This window comes from Vulpes vulpes, unplaced genomic scaffold (genome assembly GCF_048418805.1).
Source record: "Vulpes vulpes isolate BD-2025 unplaced genomic scaffold, VulVul3 Bu000000665, whole genome shotgun sequence".
Lineage (NCBI taxonomy): Eukaryota > Metazoa > Chordata > Mammalia > Carnivora > Canidae > Vulpes > Vulpes vulpes.
The window spans coordinates 755,776-780,985 of record NW_027325672.1 but is presented as its reverse complement, the minus strand read 5'-3'; the positions used below and the strand labels follow the sequence as shown (position 1 = coordinate 780,985).

The following is a 25,210-nucleotide window of genomic DNA, read 5'->3' as shown; positions in this document are numbered from 1 at the left end:
AGAGAAGGAAATGCAGGGATTCCTTGGATAGAGAATGAAACTGATGAGGAGATAGCCAGCATTTCCCACTACCAGGTACCCCTCTTGCCCAGTTCTTTTTCCAGAGGATTTTTCCACTTGAGCCAAAACAGGCCCACCATCTGGGATGACTCATCCCAGGAAAATGAGGCAGGACAAGTGTTTTCTATCTTGTTATATAAGTATCTACATAATATACTCAACCTTGCCTCTTGGCAGAAAATGCTAAAAATAATCATCACCTGGCCTATGATGGGCTGAATAATATCCTCCCCAAAGATGCATATGTCCTAATCCCCAGAAATTATGAATATGTTACCTTACCTGGCAAAAGGGGCCTTATAGATGTAACTAATTTAAGGATCTTGAGATTATCCTGATTATCCTGTGTACCCAATGTAATTACAAGGGTCCTTATAAGAGAGATGCAGGAAAGTCAAATAAAAGATGGCAATGTAACAAAAGAAATTGTCAGTGAAGGAAATATAATGTCACTACACTTTTTAAAAATTAAATTCAATTAATTTAACATATGGTGTATTATTAATTTCAGATGTAGAATTTAGTGATTCATCAATTGCTCATAACATCTTGTGCTCATTGCATCACATGCCCTCCTTAATGCCCATCACCTAGTTACCCCATTCCCCATATACCTCTCCTTCTGTATCTCTCAGTTTGTTTCCTATAGTTAGGCATCTCATAGTTTGCCTTCCTCTCTGCTTTTATCTTATTTTATTTTTCCTTCCCTTTCCCTATGTTCACCTCTTTTGTTTCTTAAATTCCACATGAGTGAAATCATATGGTATTTGAAAATAGAGAAGGGGACCACATTTCAAGAAAAAACGTATAGCCTCTAAGACTAACAAAGCCAAGGAAATAGATTCTCTTGTAGAGCCTCCAGAAGGAACTAGTCCTACCAACACCTTGACTTTAGCCCAGTGAGACTGATGTTGAGCTTCTGACCTTTCGAACCATAAGATAATAAAATTTAATTGTTTTAAACCACTTTAGTTTGTGATAAATTGGCGAGGCAACATATGTTGGGAGCTGCCTGCCAGGAAGGGGTTAATGGATCGAGCAATGGCTCTCAGTTGACTCTTCCAGCCACGGCCCACCTGAGCCGCATGCCAGGAAGGGGTTAATGGATCGAGCAATGGCTCTCTGTTGACTCTTCCAACCTCGGCCCACCTGTCTCACCCTTGTTGTTGAAGGCTTGTGGCTCAAGGACGCATACTGTTGCTGTCTACTGTGAAAGGACATGTCTGGAGAACTAAGCTTAAAATATCCTGCTTGTTAAACAACCCTGCTTTATAAAAGAGTGAATAATACAAATAAAGTTGGCATTGTGGCTGAATCCGGCCATATGTCCCCCTGCTCCCACTCTGTTTATGTCTCTTTTCTTTTCCTCATTCCCTTACTCTCATCCCTGGATGGTTGTCGCCCCCAGTGTGCGTGACACAGAGGGAGAAGCAGGCTCTCTGCAGAGAGCCTGATGTGGGACTCCATCCCTGGACTCCAGGATCATGCCCTGAGCTGAAGGCAGGCGCTTAACCACTGAGCTACCCAGGCATCCCGGTTTGCTTGTGTTTTTTTCTGATTTATGAATTTGTTCATTTTCATCCTTGAAAATTATTTGATCTTTGGAAAAGATTATTTTAAAAAGGATTGTTTTTTGCCCTTATCAGAAGTCTAGGTTCAGACAAACAAAAAACAAACAAACAAAAAGTCCAGAACCACCACTTTAAAATAGTTGCAATTTTTCTTTGTTTCCCTTTAATCACCTGGTAATGTTATTTTTAATTCCATTCAGTTGTGAGAGCTAGCATGTAGTTATAAATTATCAGAGAAGAAAGTAGATTAAGCCTCCACCACATTTCTCAAAATACATGAACAAAATCACAGTAAAAACTGAAGTTAATGGGTAGCATATTTAATTGTAATTCAATATTAAGTGCATTCTTGATACCACAGGTAAGTACACAGTACTTATGTCAAAACTTACATGAAAATGGGAAGCCAATGATGTAGGTGATCCCTGAAGCTATTCTTTTGTTCAACTGAGAGAGCTTTCACTTTGGTTTGCAGACTTCATTTCATGTTTCTTATAGGACACAAATAAAATGGAAGACCTGCTGACAGTTTGGATCCTCCTGGAAACAGACACGAGGATAACATAACCAACTGTGAAAGATAAATAGGGGAGAGAGTAAGGATAGGGAGAAGGAGCTTCAAACAATGATTTTTGAAAGAAAAAAGAAAGACAATGATTGGATGGGGAAGAGACTTAGGATGAAGTATAGTTCTCAGAAAGTCTTGATCAACCCTACAAAAAGCTCCAAGCAAAGATTTACTGTTAGAAGGGTCCTGCATCAACCAAAATGACTCTCCTCTTTCCTTGTGCTCCATCAACAGCTAAGAGAGCCAGTAAAAACCACAGTCTCCTATGAATGTAATGACTTAGCTGAAGGTATGGCTGCTGGAGGTTATCAAATAAACGAAATCTTCCAGCAAGTTCTTCTGAAGTTAGAGCTGAGCAGGGTTCCTTTATGGTTACTGCATCTAACCATGGTGAAGAGGCTGTGATATAATAGGGAATATATATGTAGTGTCTGTCCCTAGTTCCTGACACAGACTTCCTGAAATCCTTGTAATTTTCTGAGTAATGGGGTGATAGGAATACCTTACACAGTCCTCCTAAATCCCTTGATCTTTCCTATGTGATAAAGTATCTTTTGTTCTAGTGTGGGAACTCTTGGTGGATTCCTGGATAGTTTCAGGATGTGGGCTGGTCACCATAAAGATGAAGTAATGGTTAGAAGCATCAAACTCTCATCCCTATCCTCACATCCTCTGGCGAAGGGAAAGGGAATGGAGACTGAGTTAATGATTAATCATGCCCATGTAATGAAGCCTCCATAAAAATCCCTAAGCTATGGGATTCAGAGAGCCTTCAAAGTTAATGAACACATCCACATGCTGGGAGGGTGGTGCACCCCAGTTCTATAGGGAAAAAGCTCCTCATCTTGGGAGTCTTCTGGAGCTCCCCCTATACACTTCTTTGCTATTCATTTTTATCCTTTATAGTATATTTATAATAAACCGGTAATAGTAAATTAAGTGTTTATCTGAGCTCTGTGAGCCATTATGGTAAACTATCAAACCTGAGGAGGGATAAGAATTCCTGATTTGTAGAGGCTCCTGAGTGGCTCAGTGGGTTAAGTGACCAACTCTTGGTTTTGGCTCAGATCATGATCTCATGGTTGTGAGATGTAGTCCCCATGTCAGGCTGTGTGCTCACTGGGAATCTGCTTCAAGATCCTCTCCCTCTACACCCACCTGTGCGTATGTGTGCTCTCTCTAAAACAAACAAACAAATAAATAAATAAATTATTTTTAAAAAAGAATCTCTGATTTGTAGCCAATTCCAGCAAAAATATGGGTAACCTGGGGACCCACTACTTGTGATTGGTGTTTGAGGTGGGACAGTCTGAAGCTTTAATCATTGGGGTCTGCATACTGATCCTGGGTAGTTAGTAACGGAATTAAAATAAATTGTAGGACATGTAATTGGTATCTGCAGAAAATTGGAGAATTTCTTGGTGTAGAAAATCTACATATTTGGTGTCTAAAGTGTTGCCAAGAGAGAAACAATTTTCTTTTAAAGTCAAAATATACTCCCATAAACCTGGAATTCCCCAGAAAATACATTGTCTCTATAAGGATGAAATAGGAATTATGCCTCCCCTGCCCCACTATGGAAATGAAAAATGTCTGGAATCTTTATCATTGAGTGAGGGCAGAAAATAATTCTAAAATAAGCAGAACGCACTATATTTATAACCAAGTGCCATTTTACATATATGCAAGTTTGTTTTGGACATAGATATTATTCTTTTTTCATGATGCCATAATGAGGTCATACATTATGGTTGCATATTTGTTTAAAAAGGTTGTAAGCTTCCAGAAGGTGGGGATAGTAGCGTTGAATTTCTCTCATTATCTTCCTGCTGCTGGGTCCAGAGCAAATGTGCAATAAATGACTTGGGTGAAGAACATGGATTATTTGTGCCAGAAGGAGCAGTAGTGTTTGGGGGAAAGGTCATGGCCGAATGCCCTTATGGATTTTGCTTATCTTGGGCAAGGGATGTTAGAATAATTGTAAAATATGGAGAAAATCCTTTTCACTCTGGAAATTTGGGTTATTTTGTGTGCAGAGACCGATATCCTGATGGCTGAGTTATAACTAGAAGAAAAACACTGAATGTGGTTGGGGACAGCCATTTCTCTTTCTTTTATGGGAAGAAATTATGGTTATTACCTGAGATTTCATAGCCATGAATAGAGTACTGATAGAAAGATTCTGAAGTATCTCAGATTTTTCTAGGTATTGTTCTAATCCAAAGAATCAAGGGTTCATAGGTAGTATGAATTAGGAAGCATACAGTTATAATGTTAAGGATTAAACAAACACAAAGACAATGACTCTGAATCCAGACTGCCTCGATTCATATACCAACTCAGCATTTTTTAAAGACTTTATTTATTTATTTATTTATTTAATTATTTGACAGAGAGAGAGAGAGAGAGAGCACAAGGAGGAGGAGTGGTAGGCAGAGGCAGAAGGAGAGAGAGAGGGAGAAGCAGACTCCCTGCTGAACAAGGAGACTAATGCAGGGTTCCATCCCAACCCTGAGATCATGACCTGGGCTGAAGGCAGACGCTTAACCAACTGAGCCACTCAGGCACCCCTAGCCACTCAGTTGCCCCCCAACTCAGCTTTAACTAGCTGTATAACTTGGAGATACTATTTCTTTGTCTGTACAATGGGGACACCCACAAATTTCACCTCATACAATCATTGACAATATAAGTGAGTTAATTTAGATAAAGTGTGTTTAGGTCATATCTTGACACAATATTACCATATTAATATTATCTCTCTGCTTTCTTACCTGGACACCAGTAAGCTGAGGGGAAGGGAATATACTATTCAACTCTTCATGTTCCACAGCTCTAAAGGCTGCAACATAATAATAACAATAAAAATGATAATAAAATTTATTAACATCTTGTATATCACTGTAGTTTTATATTTATTTCTTTCCCTTATTACAATGAGGATAGTAACATCAATATGTCCATCTTACAAAGAAACTTATCATTAAAGAAACTTATTACCTTGCTTAAAATCAAACAAATAATAAGCAATGATGTTAAATTCTGGCTTAGTCTAACTTCTGAGTACTCTTTTATTTTTTTTTAATTTTTTTAAATTTTCATTTATTTATGATAGTCACACACACAGAGAGAGAGAGAGAGAGAGAGAGAGAGAGAGAGAGGCAGAGACATAGGCAGAGGGAGAAGCAGCAGGCTCCATGCACCGGGAGCCCAACGTGGGATTCGATCCTGGATCTCCAGGATTGCGCCCTGGGCCAAAGGCAGGCGCCAAACCGCTGCGCCACCCAGGGATCCCCTGAGTACTCTTTTAAAACCAGTTATGCCATCTTAAAAGGAGTAGAATTTGATAAAACATGCATTGAATAGATGAAAGAACAAATGAATTTCAAAAAAAAAAAACCATCATCCCTTTTCCCAATAAATTTACTTTATGGATATGTTTAGTAATGATAATGACTTCACATTCATTTCAGCACTGGTAAATGTGTTTTTTTCAGTATCTTTTACAGGTACTACAGCAAAGTGGTCTCCATAAGGCAAAATAAAATGTGGTGCCCTGGTATCTGTTTCTTTAATTGAGCTTTTAAAATATATATCATTTGAATGAAATTATAATGATTTCATTAACCTATTTTGCCCTTTCTCAAATATACTGACTATAAATGTGATAGGAAATTACAACTGCCCATTGCTGGAAGAAAGCAATCAAGCTAGATTGACCAATATGATTATTACATGCCTGTCTGGCAACTTCTTCCCCCTAGATACTGAAGCTGAAGTTGGCAGATCATATAAATATCTATTTGTCTATTTATGAAAAAATTAAATCAGGAAAACTCAGGATCAAAATTTTAATTAATCAGTTTTACAGAAGGAAGTCTCAAATTTTTAATTCTTAGGGATTTCCATTTTAATAGTAATTATAAAACATTCTGGCTTAGTTTGTTATACAGAGGTGATGGATATACATTCAGTGATTTTCAATGGGAAGCTTAAAATGCATTCCCAAATACCAAAATGTTTTACTGTGAAATAATTTTAAAATTTAGGAGAAAAAGAGACTATTAAGCTCTTAAAGGTGTTTAGGTTCATTTGCTAGATACCATATAAGCCAGATGCTATATGAGATATAAGGACTTGCGGATTTAGTAATTTTCTCATCTTTCAAATGTGAAGAAGTGTTGTTAGATACGCCGACATATAGATACCCAGAGGAAAAAAAGAAACAAAAAGCGATGTGGTACTGGAGAGGAGGAAAATAAAATAGCAATCAAATAAAGAACAAAGATGCACTGCATTGTATAGGGGAATGCAACAAAATATTTTCTCTTTCTCCTTCCACCCCTTCTCACTCTCACTCTCTCTCTCTCTCTCTCTCTTTATCTCTGTTTCTGTCTCTGTCATCTCTCTCTCTCTCTCTCTCTCACACACACACACACACACACACACACACACAGACACACACATTCACACTTACACTCTGGATTGTGACCTGTAGTTTAAAAAAAAAAAAGAAATCTAAAGTGTTTGGCTGCTGGCACAGAAGCCCCATTTACAGGTGTAGTCTTTTTAGGAATAGAGATTACAGAGAATCATACATCAGAAAATGAAAAATTTTCTTTCCAAAAAATCATTGATCATTTTATTATATATATATATAACTATTTAATTCACCCTACAGGCCATTTTTTCAAATAATTGCTACTTTTGCCCTTGCTTTCCAACATTATTCACTCATTTTATCCGTTTGAGAAAAATCCTCCCCTTAATGAAATATATCTCAAAACAGCTAGCATAAAAGACAAAAGAGTAGTTAGAATATTGAGATTGGCTTATTTTTGTGGGTTGAAAGGATTTTCAACCCACAAAAAAGGGCTTGTTTTCAAATAGGTAGTCTCTACATACATACCTGTGAACAGGATCTAAATACCTCCTATTTAAATAATTTATTATTTGGTTAATGACTGAAAAAGAAATTACTTGTCTTCGTCCAGTAAAAAGTTATGCTCTGAATTAGTATGATGTCTTCTTGTTCAAACCACACATAAATACACAGAGACCTTGATTTTTGCTGAAGATGTGTCCTGAGATTTGATGTATAAACCAATAGTTTGCCCCCCTTTTGGTCTTTCCTGGCACTTGGAGTCCCCATCATATTTTAATATGCTTTATATTCCAATTAGCAGTCCGCTTAAAAATCAGGTTGAAAATTTCTTGTTTATGGGAAGGGACTTTTGTTTTCTCTGTAACACCATTAAGAATTACAACTGCTGTTTGAAATAGCAGGAATAGACAAAAAAATCCATTGATATAATATTGGACGACGTCTTTCCATAGAATGCTTATTACAAATGATAGAGAAACAGGCCTTACCAGGAAGTCCAGGTCATTTAACTTTCTCAAATTATAATTATAATTACCTGTATTTTGAGTGACAGGACCAGGTATCTAGAACCTCAGAGAAGGTGCTGTTTTCTTTCTCTCTCTCTATTTTTTTTTTCCCATACCAACAAATTTAGGGGCAGTTTTGAAATAAGACATGTTAATTCTGGAAACGACAATATCACTCTCCAATTTTCTTACAATGCTGGTGCTTTCCTTCCCAGTGTCCAGTAAATTTCCTCAGATCCCTACACTGGGAATAATTAGAATACATATCTCTGTAATCCACATTCCAAGAAGCAAACTCAGAGCAAATCACAATTTTTCTTTTTGCAGAGTAACTTAGTTTATGTTTGTGAGGGGGAAAAAACAATAAGCATAAACTTACCTGTATCAACACATGATTGATTAATAACCTCAAACCCTTTCTGTTTATTTGTATTGGAAAATTGGGTACACGCTAACCATAATAATTTTTTTCTTGGTGAAATTCCAAACACTACTTTGAGTTATAAATAATTTTATGCAAGCAGATGTAGAACTTTTTTTCTTTCTTTCTTTAGTTAACTCTGAGTCTGGGGAGTTCTGCTCAGGAGTGAATTAGCAATTTTGCTTCCATCAGAACCACTTCTCTGCAGAGGTTTATTCTCCAAATAAACCTTTTTTTCCACTAAAAGGCTCCCTAGCAGCCACAAACCCTGTGGTTTCCCAATTTTGCACCTTCTAAGATTTTTCCACCAGCCTTCCTTTCCACTCTCATCTTCATCCCCCACCTTTCTTTCATGAAATACCTTCCACTTAATTCACCAGACAATTGTAGAAAAGTTTGGTGACCCGGAGTCACTGAAAGCCCAGAAACCAATATGTGGAACAGAGGAACCTAGGACTTCAGAGTAAGGAGCTTAGGTGTTCATCAATGAGGAATAGTGATATAAGAATACATATTAAATATACAGAGACAAAGATAAAAATAGAGGGCAGCCTGGGTGGCTCAGCGGTTTAGCGCCTCCTTCAGCCCAGGGTGTGATCCTGGAGACCCGGGAGGGAGTCGGTGTCAGGCTCCCTGCCTGGAGCCTGCTTCTCCCTCTGCCTGTGTCTCTGCCTCTCTCTCTCTCTCTGTGTGTGTCTCTCATAAATAAATAAATAAAATATTTAAAAGAGAGAGAGAGAGAATAGAGATATACTATAGAGATTCATGTACTATATATAAAGAAAAAGATATATGTGCCAGTAGGAATTTGTTTGAAAAGTGTAAATGGAAAAAAAAAAAAAGAAAAAAAAAAAGGAAAAGTGTAAATGGGCAAACTCTCCCTTAGTTTTTAAATTTTGTTTTGTTGTTGTTTAAAACAGTTTTAATTGTGCCCATTGTTCACAAGCGCGTGAAGAAATTGACACTCAATGTTTAACAGCTGGTTTGAAAAAAAAGTTCAAATTTTTCTGTAGTGTGATTTAGGAATATAAATACCAATGTATATTAGAAACCAGAAAACTGTGCAAAATATCATATGTAACAATTAGACTTCTAGGGACTCCTCACAAGAAGAATTTACAGATATGTTCATGTTCACCTCAAGTATGCTTAATACAACATTTTTATAGTAGTGAAATGTTGACAGTGATGTAAATACCCAACACAGAGAAATTATTAAATTAATAGTACACATGTACACATATACACACATGTACTGGAAAAATATATAGCTATTAAAATGGCATTATAGAAGACTATTAAATGATTAAGAAACTGTTCATGATCTATAAGATGACAAAGGGTCCTTAAATTATATATATATATATAACAAGATATACACACGTGTGCATATGCACATATGTATATATACAAAATTAAAACTGGAAGGAAGCCCACAAAAATGTTAATAATTTATCCCTGAGGTACGATAGTTTGTTTTATTTTGTTTTTGGTGAGAATATTTAAATTCTAATGTCTTAGCAATTTTCAGTTATGTAACAGTGTTGTTGTCTATAGTTACCATGTTTCACATTAGATGCTCAGACTTCTTTTATCTTGTAGCTGAAAGTTTGTACCCTTTAACTAAGTTCTCCCTCTTTTCCCTCTTACCAGAGATGGATCCATCTCTGGCAACTGCTTTTCTACTCCCTGTTTCTATGAGTTTTGTGTTTCTGTGTTTTGGATTTTTGTTTGTTTTTCTTTTTAGATTTCACACATACATAATATCATGCAGTATTTGTTTTTTTCTGTCTGGCTTATTTCAGTTAGCATAAGCCCTCAAAATCCATATTGTCTTCAATGCCAGAATTTCCTTCTTTCCCATGGCAGAATAATATTTCATCATGTGTTTATATATATATCACATCTTTTTTTTTTTATCCATTTGTCCATTAAGTGACACTTATATTGTTTCCATATCTTGCCTGTTGTAAATAATGCTATTTTCATTTCCTTTGGATATGTACCCCAAAGTAGGATTGCTGGATCATATGATAGTTCTATTTTTAACTTATTATGGAAAGTCCATACTGGTTTCCTTAGTGGCTATAGATAATTGTATAGATAAATATATAAATTCTTTGTTGAGTGAATGAACGAATACAAAACTAATGGAATAATTTAATGAAAAGTAAATGTTCAGGGTTAATTATAGTTATATTCCCTGATCTTTGCATACCACCCTCTCCCCTTTATTCACTCCTGAATACAAAAGTCTTCTATCACTCCATGTCTCTCATAGTGTTTAACATAATGCCAGAATGGTGTAAGGTGGAAAATCGAAGCCTATTTATAAGGTGGGATTCCCTCTATGTTAAGAAGTTCTGTGTATATGATACCTATGTGTTTTACACCAACAAACATGTTAAAAAGTAACATCTATTATCATAAATTGAATTCACTCCAGTTTTTACCACTTTTCCCTTAATACTCTTCTAATTATTATTTTTTATTTTTATGTTATAATTTCTCTGGTTAGCCCTTCTAGTGAATGATTTTGTCTTCTAGCACAGTATTTTTCTACCTAGTGGTGGTAAAGAAAGTTTTATTTCCTGATTTATCTTCAAATGCAGACCAATAATTACATAAAATACAATAAGAATTTTTAGAAAGAAATGTTAAAAAAAGACATGCCAAATAAAAACCCAAGCTTTTATATTTCATCCTAAATATAGGTATCCACTTCCATAAATAAGGAGTCCATAGGCAAAAGTGATGATAAGGGAGATTAATAACTTTTTTTTCATGGAAATCTTGATAGATCTCTTTGAAACTCAGTGTTTTCACCTGCAACATGGGAATTAAGATAACTAGACTGAAGGATTATTAAAAACATCAAACAACTCACGTAAAATATCATGTAAGCAGGTTATCATGTATGCATGTTTGTGTATGTGACATCATTACGATTATTTATTTTCATTACTTGAGCCGTCTGATTCTCAAGCACTTCATAGTGTGTGTTCCCTGGTCTCCTCCACTCCTGGTTCCCTCAGGCAGAACATTATATATATTTTAACCAGAAGTTTCTTTTCCTTCCAAAAAGACCACTTTATTTTGACTCTGTTCTACTACTTCCTTTAGATGTTTGAAAACTGTTTTTAATATCTTCATCCTCAAGCTCATCAATTTCTGTTTTATACAGAGAGATTTCCTTTGTTATTTCTAAGTAGGATACTTTCCTGGTTTTGCTTTTTTAAGTGGCTTTTTATACTCCTATGCTGTCATATAGAGTACTTCACCATATCCTTTTCAAGATTTCCCTTTTTCTTCCTTCAAAAATTTATCTTCCGGAAAGCATTCCTATCTGCTCATGCTTTCACATGAGTTAGTGAAATGTGAAATTTGTTCCCCAAAGTAATGTTCCAGTTCACTTTGACACAGGAAAATACAACAATAAACTGTAATTGTTCTCCTGTAAACAGGTACGTAACCCTCTGTTAAGCTGCTCCTGTGTGTGCAATGGAACTTGAAGAAGCATGAGTAACCTGCTTGTGAGGAGACCACATAGAACTAAGACACACACACACAAATGATCCCTGGAAGCTCTTTGTTCAGCCTTGCTCTACTTTCTAATAGTGGATTTTGCCTTCATTTCATTTGCTTTTCTTTTCCATGTTTTGTTTTGCACCACAGTCCTCTCTACAGAGTGCAAGCCAATAGTTCTCCTTGAGTCAGTCTCTCTGCATGGTCACATTCCACAGTGCCACTTTTGCATCTGGTAGCACATTTATGGTTTTGCTAATTGATCTGCTTAATTGTACTTCCTACTGTTCTCTAGAGAACTCTCTTCATATCTGTCTACAACCTGTGCTCCTCCTGTAAAAAGCAATGTCAGCTGCATTAAATAAAATTCATTTTTGAGTGTATATTAGAGTCCCAGTTTCACTTGTGTATTTTACTTTCCTGGAAGTACCTGAGAATCTCCTTGTAAAAGAGTCTCCAGGCCATACATACAGACAGAAGCTATAAAAGCAGGCTTGTCTCATTTCTCTGGCACCTTGCACTATACACCCTTCACACACAATCCCCCACCACTGCGTATGGGCTGCTGATGGGGTTGCTGGGAAATGTCTTCACATATTTCATCAGTGTTCAGACAGATGGTCTTAAACAGAAACTGTTTGTGTTGTTGTTTTCCTGATCAAATATTTGCTTCATAGAAATAAAATTAATATTCTTCCCACTTTCCTCTTAAAGCATGGTATCTCTTCAAATTCCTCAACCCAATAGCTTTTCTCCTTGCTACCGTTGTGCCTATCATATGTTTTATTTATTTATTTTTTTATCATATGTTTTATGCTATGCTTAGAAAATTCTTGAAATCAAGGTCCAGTTTCATTGTCTACAACTTTTAGTCTTTCAATATTCAAAAATTACCAAGTCGAGATTCTGTTTGCATTTACTATTTTTAAATATTGTAGTAAATCATATGTAAGATGTGCTTAAATATGTAAAACATTTCTTTAGAGTACTTACTTCCTTGAACTTAGTTCTTGAACTGATCATTTCCAATAAATAAGCAAGTGCTTATTATTTTGTTGCCAGCTTGCATCAGCTCAGACTCCTTCTTTCCTATTTCTGAAGTTCCTTTATAAATATCGCTACCATCATTTAGGGAGCACAAGTATCACCATTGTTTTTCTTTAGTGCCAACTTAAACTGCAACTTTTTTTTTCCTTTTACTCTCCATACTCTATCTCTGCACAACCTCAGATGTCTGTAGGAAGTGTCTTTGTTCTTGTCTGTTTTTCTCTTCTCTCACCATCCTATCTTTACAGACCTGTTATTTCCATTTGGATTACTGCTTCCATGTCCTCACCCTGACTTTCTCAGTCTATGTACTCCTTTAAAGATTTCTGCAGCTATTTTACTCTTTAAAGCTGTTGGCTTGATTCCTTCCCTGGGGAATTTTCTTTATATCATTTTTAAAAATATGAGCCACCACTTTGTGACAGCTGGAAAGGTGAACAGGAATTCTCTATTCTTGATTATTCCTCTTATATTTTTAAAAATTTCTTCTTGTTCTCATAGGGACATTCTCAGCCTCCAAATACCTCTGCCAAATTTCTCAGCTGTTGAGAGATTAATTTCAGCTATTACCATAGCAGGATCAGAAAAACTAACATCTTTCACATTGCATTATAGAACCTCTATTTTCCCTTGTGTGTGTGTGTATGTGTATATATATATATATTTAAAAAAATCTATCAGCTCCTCTCATTTTTCCAGGGATCTTTTTGGTAATACAACTATAAGTGTGTGTATGTAAGTTAGCATCATTTGATCTCATATTGAAGATTGGCTTACACTTTGATTTTATTGCCAAGTATTTTGGAGTCAGAAAAACCTCAAACACTAGCCCCTTATGAACTGCAAGATTCCTTGACTCAATTTTATCTTGGAGAAATGGAGATTTTATTAAGTGTAGTTTTTGTTTACTGTTGTGACTTGTACTGAAGTATTTTTACATGTGAAATTCTTGGCATGATACTTAAACCCCTGACCTTTAATTTCCTTATCTTGAAAATGAAAATAATGCATCATTTGCAGAAATGGGTTATATATTAGCAATAATGATTGTAAAGTACCTGATACTCAATAATTGCCAGTAATGGTGATGATTGCTATTATCATAATTCACTTTTTAAAGTTTATCTGTCCCTATAACATTATTTTCTAAGATAGTTAAAATTATCTCCAAGTATCTGTTCTTTTTTTAACATGGTGAGTTAATAATAATGTGGCTTAAAAATATTTGTATTTGTTTCAAATGGGAGGTAAAGTTACTTTAATTTATAATGTTTATTTTTCTCTCTCCATTCCTCATTTCCAATCATACATTCCACAGTTTGAAGGTCATGTCTGGTATATTTGTAATATCCACTTCAACATGGACAGACCAGGGCACAGAACCCTGAATAGAGACGCTTAACCTTCTATGCATCCACCTTCATAAATGCGATGGTGAATTTTTGGACTAATATATACAGTTTTTTTTTAAATTCCAATTTCCACAACTTTTTTCTTCTTTTATGTGACATTTACTGAATGCCCTAAGCATGGCAGGCAATATGCTAATCCTGGGGAATACAAAGTTGAAGATAATATCCTTACTCAAATGATTTCATAAACCCGTGGAAGGGTACACCCACGTGAAACACATCATTACAGTACAAAGTGATTTTATTGTATTTTTTGAGAATCTCTTTGATCTCCTACTTTTCATTGTACTTTTAGTTCTTCTCAAGTCTATCTTTTAACTCCTTTTCAAATCTGATGTTTTTACTTTTTTCTAAGATTGTATTAAAATTAAAAGGAGCCTTAATTTCCTCCTCCCCTGCTCTGCTTTAATTTATAACAGAAATCTTTACTTTTTACCCAGTAGATGATCTTTAAAAGTACTATAAACTTTTCAAAAAAAGATATGCAGAGTATGATTCAAAAACTCTCATATATGCACAAAATAAAGCTAATATTTATAATAATTTAGATATGCTTCATTAATCCATATCCTAAATATAAAAACAGTTTACCTTTAAGTAAATTTTTTGGTTTTTCCAATAAAAAGTATATTTTCAAAACCCTAGTCCCATTACCCACCTAAAAAGTTAACAACTGTTAATCATTCCAGTCATATACTCTTTGTTAAAAAATCCTTTCTTTGATGTATTATTGGTAGAAAACAACAGCCAAGTTATTATGTTCATGCATTTCTGGATCAAGAAATTGAGCAGTGCTTAGCTAAGTGATTCTTTTGCTCCATGTGATTACTCAGCGCTAAGCCTACCCATATCGGGGGAGGGGACATACACCCTAATTCTCAATGGGAAGAATTTCCAATAAACTTGAGGACATGTTTTGAAACCACAATAGTCTTTAGTATTATATATAACACTAGTTCCATATTTCAAATTTTCTCAATTGTCTAAAAAGTGTCCTTTTATACTCAATGTTCAAATCAGGCTGCTTATATCTGTATCACATTTGGTTATTATTTTCTTTAATATCTTTTATTTTTTTAAAAAAGGCTCTTTTTTATAGTGTTGACCTGACAAGACCAGATCAATTATTTTATAAAATTACCTACCTTACTTCTTTGTGGAGTCACTTAATTTTATTGCTCCAACTCCTATATCTCCTGAAAACTAGAAATGAAATCTGAAGGTATATTAAATTTACATTCAGCATTTTGTCAGGGTGTCTACTGCATCCTATCTAGACAAACATAATGTCTGGTCAGCCATTATTAGTGGTTGATAAATTGCTTCAGGAAGTGACAATTTGTTCTCTCCTTTGCAAATTTATGATTTTTTTTTCATCTTGAAATCAACAAATAACACTTGGGGTGATGATTTTAACTTTAGGAATAACTTTAGGAATAAATACACCTATCAAGCTCTCACAAGATGTTTTTTAAATACATTGATAATTCTTGCTTGATATAATCATTAGAGTATTAGAGTAGTGGTTGCAAAGTGATGAATTTCTAATTCTATCTATCCTTTATATATATATAGTTATATATATATATATATATAACTATATATATAACTATATAACTATATATAACTATATATAACTATATATATATATAGCTATTCTAATAACTATTTTAATGATATATTCTATTAACTAGAATTCATACGTAAATATTTTTCTTATCAATTAAGATTATTTAGTATATCAAGTACATTCTCTAAAGAAAGGAAAATATTTTTTCTTTATTTTTACTGATTTTTTAGATAAATTATTGATGCACTCAATATCCTCAATAATGAAAAAGGTTTTTTTTCTTGTTTTGGCTTCCTAGCTTTTTGAAAAGCATTTTTAACACTATGAGTATAAAATATATATTTAATGTTTTAAATTAATTGTGTTATTATTTCTCTGGTCTTTAAATTGCCCCCTCTTTTACAGTGCGATCTTCTTAAGGTTGTCAACTCTGACTTTTGGGAATGACTACATTGCTCTTTGATAGCTTTCTTGATTTCTAGCATAGCAAACTATTATATGTTAGTTTTGTACATTTTCTTCTGTAAACCTAAAAAAAAGCTATTTTTTCTAAGCAGCTCTAACTTAGTTGCCATGCTATGTACATAAGGTGTTCAGAGCCATTGAGTTGATGTAGCTTCTAGGCCTTTTCAGTGGACAGACCTAGGAATTTTTTTTTTAACAAAAATACTATGAATTCATACTTTACACCAAATTTAATACTATGTATTTTTTAACTTTATGAAATTTTATATTTATATCCTCCTCTCTTACACTGAAAATTCTAAAATTACCTTTTCATTTGCTTTATCCTATAATATACATAATGCAAATTTTAAGTAACCATACTGATATTCTAACTAGAGCCATACAAGTGAAAAAAGTTAAAGTACTTTAGGTTTTCTTTGTGTGTAAACATTTCCTTTAAGAATATATGGCCAAAATACAATGTTTTGAACCTTATTGAAATGATTTGTTTTGTCTGTGTGATTATATCACTGGTATATGTCCATTCTTTTAGTTTGTCTTCAATTTTTCAGACCTGCATTTTTATGTACATTTATTTGTGACATATAATAAGTTTGTACGTTTTAAGTCAGAATTAATAACAATATTCCCTCAGAAAATCTTTCATTATAATTCCCTCCCTCTGTTCTCTGTCTTCCTACATAAATATTATTAGTTTTTATTTTGACTTTTCACTATTTTGTTTGTTTGGTTTTTTGGTTTTTGTTTTTGTTTTTTACAAATAAAAATATACGTATTATATTATATGCAATATTTTGCTTGTTTCCCCCTTGTAGAATTAAGACAAAGCTGTACATTTAGTCATTCAGGAAATCTTTGTTAAAGACTTAAAACGATTCACTTTCCAGAGAAACAAAGTACACAAATACATAATGGTTAATATAATCATGAATTTAATAAGTTCAAGACAGAAATCACTTGAGGTTGTAACTGAGAAGAATGGATGGTGGGAAAATTAAATAGGATGTTCTAAGAAACTATCCATAGCCATGTGACGTTAATCTTGTAAGCTGAAGAATGAGAAGAATCCAATTGTGTAAGAACCAGAAAATAGGATGAGTGTGGTACATGCTAGAAATTAAAACCAGGCCAGGGAATTTGGAAATTAGTAGCATTAGAAATGAGTTTAAGTTGGAGGTTGGAAAAATATGAAGAGAGCTTGCATGCCAAGAAAATGAACCTTTATTTTATTTTAAATACAACAGAAAGCCACAGAATGGTTAGGGCAGAGAAGTGACATGATCTCATTGATATTTTAAAATAATCACTTCCAGGATGCCTTGGTGGCTCAGCTGATTAAGCATCCAACTCTTGGTTTCAGCTCATGTCATAATCTCCAAGTTCTGAAATGAGCACTTTGTAGGACTCCATGCTCATTGTGGAGTCTGCTTGAGATTCTCCCTCTTTCTGTCCTTCCCCCTCTGCCCATTCTCCTGCTCATATGTTCTCTCTCTCTCTCTCTCTCAAATAAATAGATAGATGATAGATAGATAGATAGATAGATAGATAGATAGATAGAGGATAGATAGATGATAGAAAGATAAAAGCTTAAAACGTATTTGGAGATGCATTTTGGAGAATGAATTAGAAGAAAGCAAAAATTAAAACTGCGTTCTATTATTACCGGTTTCAACCTCCCTTTTACCCATGACTTGCTAATTTCTGTATTCTTCCTATTTTGATTTGCCAGAATATTTCTTACAAAGTGCATTTGTCCTCTGAATGCTTCAACCTCTTTGAAATTTTTCTGATGTAAAGGCATAGACACTCCCTTCTTTGATGTGTCTCTATATTATTTACCATTATTACAGCATCTACCCTTTCTTTTTGTATTATGTGTTTATATAGCAGTTTTCCTATGAATCTATAAGTTATCTGAGGGGATGATATAGTATTATCTTTGAATCCAAAATGGCTAACAAAAGTATAACACATCCGGAAATTTTTGAAATAAATAAATAAATGGAGATGTTAAAATGAATCTCCACAGACATTCAGGTTTTTAATTTTTTTATTTTTTCAAAGATTCTATTTATTTGAGAGAGAGCAAGAGTGGCAGAGGAAGAGGGAAAAGCAGACCCCTTGCTGAGCAGAGAGCCCAATGTGGGGCTCAATCTCAAGACCTTGGGATCATGACCTGAGCCAAAGGCAGATACTTAACAGAACGCACCCCTCGGGAGCCTCGACATTTTTAAATTGTATTTTAAAAATTGTATTCCCATAAAAATTTTTACTGGGAAGTAAATCAGTTCTTTTGGATGCTATACTCTGTTTTTCTCACCAAATTCTAATTAATTTTCATATTTTTTTATCCACCCACCTTCATGAAATCATTCTGAAAGCCATTATCCCTTTGGCTTCTATAACACTTTTGAGAATAATCCTTATTCCATTTTGCCTTACTGTAAAGTTATTAGTGTGTGTGTGAGTGTGTGTATCATATTATTTATGATATCATATTATCATATTACATCCTATCATTACATCCATATCATATTACATCCTACTAGTAAGTAAACTCCCTGAAGATAAGAACTGGTTCTCTTTTATCCTATTATATTTTACTACGCATGATAATGAGTCTGTTCTTCTCTTTAGCTCTTATATCACTTTCCTTGTTTTCTTCTATTATGTCCATATTAATTGAACAAATCCTATTATCTGATCAAGATAGCCTTAGTGTGCTTCTTAGCTTGCCTGAACTTTTGACATATTTCTTCCTGGTTTCAGGCATTGGATCTCCCTTTTCTTAGAGCATTTACTTGATAAAACTTTCGACTGAAAATTGTATCTGTGCCCCTTTAAGATGTAAATATTTTCTCAGCCTCATGCTAGGTTTATTTGGTAAAACCCAGAAATGTCTTTCTCGAGGATCTAGGAGCCATCCTTTTAAAATGTAATCATCAAGAAAGATTGCACTCCAAATCCCCCCTTTGCTGTGGGAGGGTAGGAGCTTAACCTTACTTAGCAAACACAGTATAGCTTTGCATTGACCAGTGTCCCTCTTAAAATCCTTCAGTACTCATTCACTAAATCACATCAATGCTTAAATTTAACCTCCCGTCTTTTGTTTCAATAGAGTGGAATTCAGGCTATCTCTCTATTTACAATAGTTTTGAATAAAGTCTTCCTTGCCTATTTATCTCTGATGCAATTATCTTTTGACATATTCCTCTTTCAATTGTTCACTTGCAGATGACTATCTTCTTCTTGGTGACTGATGCTGGGATAGGCAGACACAGTGTGCAAAATTGAATCAAGTGCATTCAAACTCCCCAAAGTCTCCAATTGTTTTTTTAGTTTATCAAGTTTTTACGATCAAGCCGATTTTGAATAATTTTACCTATACTATGGGTATAATGGTTCCTTTTTCTCTCCCATGTATGCTTTTGACAGATTTACTGAAGTTTACTTGGTCACCAAGTTTTGCCAAAAAATTTGCTCTACATCATTTGTAGAATGGTGTTTCTTTCAACTCCTACACTTGTGTATTTAACACCATGAATTTGGGTCATCTAATATAGTAAAGTAGACACTTCTGGTGGCCGTATGGACTCCATTCTGGATGTACCACATACTTCTTTGAGAATTTTACATAATGTTAAGATGGAGATGTCAAACTTTATATCTTTATTTATTTTAAAGAGTTTATTTATTTATTCATGAAAGACACAGAAAGAGAGGCAGAGACATAGGCAGAGGGAGAAGCAGGCTCCATGCAGGGAGCCTGACGTGGGACTCGATCCCAGGTCTCTAGGATCACGCCCTAGGCCAAAGGCAACACTAAACTGCTGAGCCACTTGGGCTGCCCTATATCTTTATTTAGTAAATGAATATGCAATAAAGATAACCTACGTAAATGACTTGGCCAAAGTAGAACTAGGATTAATCTTGTGTGTTCCATTATATATCTTTCAACCGTAGTAATTCCCTGTATCTTCTCATAGATTCATGACTGACAACACAGCTTCCTATAGCCCAACATGATTTCAGGAAAAAATTTTTTCAAACCTCCTTCAGGAAAACACATTTCTAAGGCTAAAAACACTGTAATGATATTTAATGACATTGATGCAAATAATTGATTTAAAAAAAATCTAATATATGTGCTTTAAAATACTGAAAATCAAGATACCTTTGAAATAAATCTAGCATTTACTTAATCCTTAATAAAGATTAATAAGAACACAGTGGAAGAAAAATAACACAAAATTGCCTGAAAACTGCAGGGTGCCTCCATTGTTCTCACTTTGTTTTGTTTTTAAAGATTTTATTTATTTATTCATAAAGACACAGATTGAGAGAGGAGAGGCAGAGACACAGGCAGAGGGAGAAGCAGGCTCCATGCAGGGAGCCTGACGTGGGACTGGATCCTGAGACTCCAGGATCATGCCCTGGGCCAAAGGCAGGCACTAAACTGCTGAGCCACCCGGGCTGCCCCTTGCTTTGTTTTTCACTGCAAACAGAATAGGAGCAAAAAATGCATATTTGAGCAGCAGAATAATGTCCAACCATAGCAACACAAAATAAATAAACACCCCACACACATACACACACAAACAAGCTGGAAACTATTTTAATAATAAATTATATGCTAAAAAACAATAACAAAAATTATTCTGTAAGTGTGTATTATTGAAAGTAAATTGCCTATGTAAGATTAGAGTAAGAGATCAGTGGGTCTTCAACGTTAAAACATCCTCTTTTAAAATTTCCTCCTTAGGTCATCTTAGCTACTTAGATAATCTCCATATATGATGAGCTTTTCAAATGAAGTGCTTTTGCCACCTCTGGAAAAACTATATAAGCAAATGCTTATTCTGAAACTTGTACCGTTAGGGATATTTCTCTGCTGTGGTTGGACTAAAGGCACACATTTTTTCTACTATTTTTTGCTTTGTTTTCTTCTTGTTTCTGAGTATATATACATATGTATTTAAAATAGGTAATCCATTCATAGACATAGTAAATGATGTAATTTTAAGGCTATAACAATTCCTTTTACCACCTACATGGAAGTGGGAGTATACTTCTTTCCACTAGTACTGGTTTTGACCATGGTCAGTGGACTGTATTTCTTTTCTCTAGATTTTGGCTTGGCCATATCACATGCTTTGGCCAGTGAAATATTAACTGGTGTAACATAAGCAAAAACTGAAAACACACATGCATGGGAAAGTACTCATTTTTCTAGGTCTGGTATCATCATGGACAACAAATGTTTTGTATGACCCGCTAATCCAAGGATAAGAAATAGATGAAACATACCTGAACCCAATATGTAGCTTAGACTCAAGTCCAGCTTAGCTCAATCTAGATTAATTGAATTTCAACCAATCCAGTACCTGAAATAGAAAAAAATGATCATCATTTAAAGCTGTTAGGTTTTGGGGTTGTTTATATGCAGGTGACTAATACAAAATTGTACAAAAATCAAATGCTACAATGAAAAGTAATTCTCCTCCCTACTCCATTTACTAATCACCCAAGTCCTTGCCCAATTGTTTATATATCCTTCAGATATCCTACACATAATTAGCAACAATATGTTTTTATAGACACATATTTCAAAAAAATCCATTTTTACACTTACTATTCTATATCTTGACTTTTTAAACTAAGTAAACCTTTAGGACTTCATCAATGATAATAATTAATTGCCATTTGTGAAGTGCCTAGTAAATGCCAAGAAATTTTTATGGACTATTTACTTATTATTAATAATACTTTTGAGATTTTTTTTTATTACTCTGATTTTGCAATTAACAAAATGAGATTCAGAAACAATTTTTATATTTTCCAAGCTTGCTCAATGACAGAACCAAAAATAGAACACTAATCTGGACGATCTCAAATCTTTGTATGTAATCACATATATACTAGTTCTATAACGAAGTACAAAATGCAATGACAAAAATTCCTAAGTGAAACATGAGGATCCCTCCATTTTTGTTTTATTTATATAGAAGGTAGGTTATTTAGGTGTCCTGCTTTTTGGCATATGAAGTAATGTGACCCTATGTGTGTCAATATGATGGAGTAGGATGTGTTTAAGGAGGATGACTCTTTTCTCTGACTATTTAAAATTGTTTTTTATGGGGCACCTGCGTGGCTCAGTTGGTTAAGCATTCAACTCTTGTTTTTGGCTCAGGTCATGATCTCAGGGTCACAGGATCAGGCCTCACATGGGGCTCCATGCTAAGCATGGAGTCTGCTTGTCCCTCTCCCTCTGCTCCTTCCCCTGTTCACCTTCTCTCAAATAAATAAAATCATTTAAAAAATAAAATAAAATTGTTTTTATGGAGCTGAAGGAAACCCCAACTCCCCCTATTTTTTTTTGCCACCACACTTAGATGATTAACCAAATACCATTGCATAAAACATTGATATACTGATATAATGTATTTGTAATCAAGCACAAAGACACATGCACACACAAATTTACAATACTCAGGTGTTTCAGAGTCTAAGATTGCTACCCAGTTAGATATAATAAAATAAAAAATACAATATTTATGCTCAAAACTTTAACAGCAGGAAACATAAAAATATCTCAGTTACTAGTCAAGAACAATAGGAGTCTTCTTATCTTATAAAATAAAGAAGTTTAAAAATTTTTCTAAATCTTTTTATTTTCCAAATAAACAACTTCTGTTTGCTTTCAAATTTTAATTATTGCCAAGTCAAATTAAATGGGAGAAGATTTAAATTCAAACACGTTTACATGATCTTTGCATAAATAATTAACAAAATGGAAGATAAGCTAACAAACACAAAGGATGGATATAATGTGCCGACACCTTGGAATAAAATGATATTTAAAAACAATACAGTTTGGAGGTATTCTAAAATATGTGTGAATATATTAGGCTAAGCAAACTTAGAACAAAATTAAAAATCTTTCTAAAAAAAAAAAAAAAAACTTTCTAAATCTACTTCCCCCAGAATGGAGATTTTATAACAACTGCTTAATTACATACATGTTCACAGCTTGTTAATATTATTAAATATTTAAAAAGCATATGATTTTTAACACCTGAAAAGTCTTTTTTTATTTTTAAGAGCATACTTCCACTTTTAAGAATACTTAATCAATAGTTTGATTTTTTAAATACAGTGTAATAATTAATTTTAAGTGTAAAACACTTAAGAGTTTAAAGGTCATGAAAGAATGGGTAGGGAAATTTTCTAGGAAGTAAATATTTGACAATTACGCATTTAATTCATTAAAGTGTCACATTATTATGGGGTTTATTTCTTTATGACACTATGATTTAATGCTGATATCAAATTATTTTTCTTAGGAAGACAGTATTGAGATTTCATAAAAATTAAAAATATTATACAGTAATTTATGTTTGGCTATATATCAAAAGGAAATGAAATCACTATCTTGAAAACATACCTGCACTCCTATGTTCACTGAAGCATTATTTACAATAGTCAAGACATAGAAACAAGCTAAGTGCCCATCAATGGATGAATGAAGAAAGTGTAGTGTACTTAAGAATATGAAATATTCTTAAGCGGTAAAAAAAGGAGATTCTACCATTTGCAACAACATTGATGGACCTGCTTAGGAAAACATTACTCTGAGTGAAATAAGTCAGACAAAGACAATCTCAGCTGTATGTGGATTCTAAAACAAACAAAAAACATAGAAACAGAAGCTAGATTAGTGACTGCCCAGTGGTGGAGAGTGGTAGAAATGAAGGAAATGGCTGAAGACAGTCAAAACACACAAGAGGAATAAAGGCTGAAGATGCAATTTACAGCACTGTGGCTATCATTAACCATACTGTATTATATATTTGAAAGTTACTAAAAGAGTAGATTTTTAAACTTCTCACACACAAAAAAAGAAAAAAAGTTGTAACTATGTGAGATAACAGATGGGTTAGCTAAGCTTATTGTGGAAATCATGTTGCAACTTATTCATATATAAAATCACTCTATTGTATAGCTTATACTTGCACAATGTTATATCAATTAATGTCTCAATAAAGCTGAAAAAGATTTTCTTTCTTGGATTTCCTCTCTGAGACACGGGGTAAAATTTATTTCATTCAAACCAATAAACTAAAGTTGTATATATACTATTTGATAGGTTTGGGGAAATTAACTGTTAAAAAATTAAAATGAGGTAAAGGAAGCAACATTTAAAAAATGGACTGTAACATATGTAAACAAAATGTAAGCTGAAGCAGCCCTGTCTATTAAGATGGATGAAATGTCTGAAAGTTCTATGCCACTAATTATGAGAGTTTAATCTTTTCCCAGTATTTTATAAATTCATAGATAACTTAGGTTCTCGTTGTCATCAATGCTTCAGAGAACACTCTCCTAAATTTTTCACTTTATGGATTGAGTTACCTTCATTAATGTGTGCTTTCTTTTTCATGTCATATTAAACTAGATATGATAATTAGTCACTTCTTATTTGTATACCTTAATGCATTGCCTATGCATTTGCATACATGGATTGTCAGATCTAATGAAGCATAGTCATGTGATGGGTCCACCAAAGGTAGTCAGATGCCAAATATTTTTTCAAAAATGAATTGACTTTCTAAATAGAATCATTTAGCATTGTATATCTGAAAATTGCCAAAAACAATGATTTAAGTTTTGATACAGATGGCATTAGCTTGAGATTGGGAATGTAAAAAATAGAATTTTACTTGGCAAGTAGGCAGTTTTGTTTCTTGATGTCCCTAGTATTTCCTGACTATATTTAGACACCATCAAGTACATTTCATTGATCCAAGTACATATTTGAGTGAATTCAAGATTCACAACCCAGTATCAGTTGAGTGTGCAAACATATCTAATATTTTTGGTTCAACCAAAAATATCAGGTCCTCATAAATACAAATATTTGAAGGTAACTAGGTAATGGGGAGCAGTAACTTACTATGATGTTGAAGATGAAGAATTAGAGAGTAGAGCTTAGATTTGTGTTCCTGCTGGCTTCAGCTGCCCATGTCCTTCTTATCTATTCTCTTTGGCATAGGTGATTCATTCCTAGTGGTAGTTCTCATGGTGGTACATTTGCTTGTATAGAGAATGAATGGTATAGAAATACAGTTTTACTTTTCTTATCTTGATTGACCTTTTTTGCCCTCTCAGTTGGATTCC

The 25,210-nt window shown here is 34.1% G+C and overlaps 1 long non-coding RNA gene across 1 annotated transcript in view; it reads right to left on the bottom strand.

Moving 5' to 3' along the window:
- Positions 1–25,210, bottom strand: part of LOC140596488 (uncharacterized) — a 46,993-nt gene that overhangs the window by 5,882 nt on the left and 15,901 nt on the right. Inside the window, exons 2-4 of the long non-coding RNA XR_011998456.1 lie at positions 21,341–21,417; positions 4,974–5,041; positions 2,024–2,171 (exon numbers count right to left, since the gene is read on the bottom strand). This is a non-coding gene — a long non-coding RNA (uncharacterized lncRNA). The remainder of the gene's footprint in view (positions 1–2,023; positions 2,172–4,973; positions 5,042–21,340; positions 21,418–25,210) is intronic.